The 5588-nt window shown below is 39.2% G+C and overlaps 1 non-coding gene across 1 annotated transcript; it reads left to right on the top strand.

Annotated features, from left to right (window-relative positions):
• Window positions 1–1749: 1749 nt before the first annotated feature.
• On the top strand, window positions 1750–1821 carry TRNAY-GUA (transfer RNA tyrosine (anticodon GUA)). The gene has a single exon. It is a non-coding gene; the product is annotated as a tRNA-Tyr (tRNA).
• Window positions 1822–5588: the final 3767 nt, after the last annotated feature.

Genomic DNA, 5588 nt, shown 5'->3' with positions numbered 1-5588 from the left:
TACTGTACTTTAATTTCTGCATTTACTTCTGTGATCGAAATACTGTCCTCTAGAGGGTAGCATGCTTTTTTTTTGCCTGACGTAAAATGTAGTAGGAAGGATATATCAGTGATCCTAATTCTTTTGCATTGTTGTACACAATTTTACATTGATTGTACGTAAGATTGGCACTAACATAGAAGGATAATGCCTGTTCAGGAGTAATTTGCTTCAGTTTTGATTCGAACAACTGCCTGGCTTTTTATTTTTGTTGCTCTTTTAAGGGAAGCCAGGTACAGTTCTTTAACAATGTTAGCAGCATCTCTTTACCCTAAATGTTTAAGATCTAGTTCAGCTGCTAACATTACAGCTCCGGAACCTTGCCCCTGAGAAAAAGATTTAGCTTTCCGCCTCTTACTCCTGTAACTACTATCGCCAAAGAATAATTTTGGCCTACCTTACTTGAGCCCGATTTGTTCGTAAATTCTGCACAGTCCGATTTCATGTTTCTATGTATTTCTGCTACGATCCAATTAAAAAAATTGATGCATCCGTCTTCCACACTTAACCCACTTGTTATTAAACTGTATCGAACGTTTTGACAAAAAAAAATCATTTTATTAAGAGTTGTTTTATTACATTCTCCTATGTCCAAAGCCTGAAGCAGCGAGTCCAGCATTTTTGTATTTCTTGTTTGTTTGGAGCTACTACGCCACACTTCAAACAGCCTCCGCCTTGCAATTGAAGTGCGCGAGTCTGAAAATGACAAACTTCCGCACATTTCCGCACTTTGAGATTTTGCATGCATATTTAAAACAAATCGATCTTCATAATTATGTAAATTCCAGAGTTTGGAACTTTTTGGAAATTTTCAAAACTCTATTTAAAGGAGAAAATATTTTTTTAAATCCTATATTTTTTGGCCATTTTAAACTTAATGCTGTGGCTTATTAGTAGAAAACAAATTATTTAAATATATATAGGATTAAAGTGCATACCTTCCTCTGCATTTTCCATGTTTCACTTTTAAAATACCACGCTTCTGACAAAAGTTACACAACTTCTTCTTACGGTGCGCTGAACGCAACTGAGAACGGCAACCGAAACCTTATCTCGAGGCGTATGTTTATGCTTGTGCTGTGTGTAAACTATGATGACCCTTGCCAAACAAAATGCAGAACAAGATACTTCAGACATTTAATGATAAAATGTACTGCAGCATGGATCTCAATTTTCGAAGTCAAAAATTGACTTTTGGCCAGCTAGATTGGCGAAATTTCACACTGTGCGCCGGTTAGAATCGTCTCAGATTAAGCTCCATCTCTTGGGTTCCCTCTAGTGGCCGCCCTCTGCACTGCGTCATAGATGTCTATGAACGCAGGACCGAAGTCCATACATGTGTTGAGGTGCACTCGAATGAGTGACTGGTTGGCCGGGATCCGACGGTATAGGCGCCGTCTTAAATCACAAAGTGATTTATTACGCATATCATATGATGACGCAGAATATCTGCATGGAAATATCATATGTACTTCGGTACATCAAAAAAATATATATGATATGCGTAATAAATCACTTTGTGATTTAAGACGGCGCCTATACCGTCGGATCCCGGCCAACCAGTCACTCATTCGAGTGCACCTCAACACATGCATGGACTTCGGTCCTGCGTTCATAGACATCTATGACGTAGTGCAGAGGGTGGCCACTAGAGGGAACCCAAGAGATGGAGCTCAATCTGAGACGATTCTAACCGGCGTCGGGGTTGTATCCGGCGTGGCTTAGTGGATAAAGCATCAGCATGTAGAGCTGAAAACCCGGGTTCAAATCCCGGCGCCGGAGAGAATTTTTCTCCGTTCCATTACTCTTTCATCATATGATGACGCAGAATATCTGCATAGAAATATCATATGTACTTCGGTACATCAAAAAAATATATATGATATGCGTAATAAATCACTTTGTGATTTAAGACGGCGCCTATACCGTCGGATCCCGGCCAACCAGTCACTCATTCGAGTGCACCTCAACACATGTATGGACTTCGGTCCTGCGTTCATAGACATCTATGACGTAGTGCAGAGGGCGGCCACTAGAGGGAACCCAAGAGATGGAGCTTAATCTGAGACGATTCTAACCGGCGTCGGGGTTGTATCCGGCGTGGCTTAGTGGATAAAGCATCAGCACGTAGAGCTGAAAACCCGGGTTCAAATCCCGGCGCCGGAGAGAATTTTTCTCCGTTCCATTACTCTTTCATCATATGATGACGCAGAATATCTGCATGGAAATATCATATGTACTTCGGTACATCAAAAAAAAAATATATATATATTTTTTATCGTGAGTTAAAATTATTTTGGGGATGATACGAAAAACATATATTAATTTTAGTAATTTATAAGTCTCACATTTTGTGGTGAATTAAAAAAACAAAACGGAACTTTATGATTCGTTCTAATTATTACAGAAAATGAAGTAGTGTTACTATAAATGGTCTTTCCGATTACAAACTTGAATAACTATCGTTAGGAGACACTTAGAAACATGATATTGGAATCAATGGAAAGAGGAAATCAAATATTTTTTGTTATGTTGGTGAACCTGTCGCATATTTATTAATTTAGTTGCTAGGAGACGCTATATATCAGAAAAATGGCTTCAAACGAAGACAGGAGGGCATTTTGTGTGCTAGAGTTTCACATATCCCAGTCTGTTGTCAGTGTACAACGCAATTTTACAAGAAAATTTGGTGCTGATCCACCCAATGGGCCCAGTATCCGTAAGTGGTACGCTGACTTCAAAACTAGGGGCTGCATCTGTAAGCGGAATTCAACCAGTCGTCCATCAGTGAGGCAAATTTGGAGCGTGGGAGAGAGAGTTTCACAGGAAGTACACAGAAATCCACCTTAAAAGCCAGTAGACAATTAAACATCCCCCAACAAACTGTGTGAAACGTTTGAAGTTCCATCCATCCATACCGTCTGCAATTGTTGCTGGCTCTGAAACCAGACGACAAAGCCAAGCTACACTCTTTCTGTGAGGAGATGCAACTCAGAATAGAAACTGAAGGTTTCATCGAATCATTGGTGTTTAGTGACGAAGCCACTTTCCACCTGCCAGGAAAAGTGCACAAACACAATGTCAGGAAATGGGCTTTGAAAAATTCTAACAATTATGTGGAACATGTAGGCTACGCGACTCTTCCAAAGTGAGCGTGTTTTGTGCTATAAGCCTTGAAAAGGTGTATGGCCCTTTCTTTTTTGTCGATGCGACAGTCACAGGTAATTCCACAACTGGAACAGGACATCGAAGGTCTCATTTTTCAGCAGAATGGGGCACCACCCCATTACCACTTCGGTGTCAGAAACGAACTGAATACACGACTTCCAAGGAGATGGATTGGACATGCTGGCCGTGAAGATTTAGAATGTTTGCATTGGCCTGCACGTTCTCCCGACCTCACTCCTTGTGATTTTTTTCTATGAGGTTTTATAAAACAACAAGTGTATCAGCCACCATTACCACCTGTCACTGAGGAGCTTCGTGTCCGCATCACAGAGGCCATTGCACTTGTGGATGTCCAATGCTACAACGTGTATGACTTGATATGTGTCGTGTGACACAAGGAGCTCACATTGAGCACATGTGACTACTTACGGTTGTGAATCAAATGTTTCTCTTTCTGTTTCATGTTTCATATTTTCCAGTGAAAAAATTAAAAATTGTTGGAGTTTCTGTTTCTGTTGATACCAGTTTCATGTTTTCTAATTTTTGCTGATTTAAGAGTAGCACATGTGATTTAACCGAATGGATAACAAAAATATTTGAGTTTCTCTTTCCATTGATACCAATATCATGTTTATAAGTGTCTCCTAACGATAGTTATTCAAGTTTGTAATCGGAAAGATCATTTATAGTAACGCTGTACTGTAGTGGTAATTTATGGTGATATAGTTTTTGTTGTAAGAGAGAAGAATCCAAAAAAGATAGCTGCCCTTGAAAAAGGGGCACCGAGCGGTAACAGCACCTAAATTAATTGTATATCAACAATATTCTATTTTAAATTTTAATTTAATTCAATTTTATTTTAATTTATTTTAGGGGACAGCTATCCTGGACATGAATAATTTATTTTTCATATATAGAACTGTACAGATGGTTATTTACAATTAACAAGGAATGTCTTAAAACATTAATGGCTGTATCTCGAAGTTCCAAAAGATCGATATAGAAATGATGAAAAAAATTGATACAAATCTTGATATAAAAAAAAGAGTTTATAGCGAATTACAATATGACAATTTATGGTGAGTTACCATGTCATCATGGACGAAATAAGTATCAGAATATTGTGCAAAGAAGACACTAAAACTAACAGCGTGCAATAAAATTATAGGCTTACAAAAGACAGAAAAAGAAACAACTCCATGAACAATATGCGAGGGAAGGACAAAAATACATATATGCGGTAAGCTGTCATGGAAATATGGAATCAAAAGAAAGTAAAAGCCATGTAGCGAGGTCAAACTCCTGCTTTCTCGAGCTATAGGGGAAGGTCACGCCACGCCACGCCACGCCGCGCCACTTATGCCTGTTCCTGAGATCCCCGAACTTTTTATATTCGTTCCCCGAGCCGCCTCCTCCACTTTAATATACATATCATAAAGCCGCATATCTTCAAATCTGCAGAATCGTTTTATTGGTTCAGATTGCGTCACGGCTTCTGGAATCGGTTTGATTGAAAACTACGACAGCGGCAGCAGCTCAAGGAGCACGAATTCGACTCCATGACCAGGAAGCTGATCATTCAGCATAGATCAGTGATATCAGGAGCTGGGCCTTCGTCGGGAAGAGGAGTGAATAACAGCAGAAATTAGGAATGAGAGGAGAAGTTTAAGAGAACATGTAGAAAAAGAATTGGCGAAGAAAGAAAAGAACGAACAACAGAAGATACAGTAGGGGTAAGAACAACTTCGACGGTACGCGAGGTCAGCTACTGACTCCTTTTCAGTAACAAAGAGAAGTAATTTAGGAGGAAAGTATACAGAGTGTCCCATTAATCTTGGTCATCCGAAATACAGACGTGGACAAATTATTAGACTAAAGTGATTACATGTGCAAAATCACTGTCTTTATCGCAGAAATATGATGTCAGCACGCCGTGTAGATCCTTCCGTAGAAAGACATTGAACTTCCTCGTCTGTAAATTTTTCCTTACGCGCCAAATGAAAAATTGTTTCAAACGCAAATTGTTTAAGTGGAATGGGGAATTAATACTATGGTTAGGCCTATATATTTCTTGTAACCATATTCATTAAGGAGATAGGAGTAGTGACTTCATTTGTTTAAATGGCACTATGCTCATTTTATCAATAATTTAACCTCTTCAAGGTCTGTTTAAAACTGTATTACAATTTCGATTCTAATAAACAGAACATTGAGGGATGTAAAAGAATGTGCAAGTCATAGTGTACGTCAGGGATGTGACAACTGGCAAAACTCCGTTGTAGGAGGTTACTAAACCTCACCGCTGTACTGGAGGCGGAGTCTGGATTTACCCTCCATTAATCTGAACCATTACTGATTGACACGTCATCTGATCGTATCAC

Source organism: Periplaneta americana, chromosome 11, assembly GCF_040183065.1.
Source record: "Periplaneta americana isolate PAMFEO1 chromosome 11, P.americana_PAMFEO1_priV1, whole genome shotgun sequence".
Taxonomy (NCBI): domain Eukaryota; kingdom Metazoa; phylum Arthropoda; class Insecta; order Blattodea; family Blattidae; genus Periplaneta; species Periplaneta americana.
The sequence above is the reverse complement of the archived record's forward strand: the minus strand, read 5'-3'. Positions and strand labels throughout refer to the sequence as shown.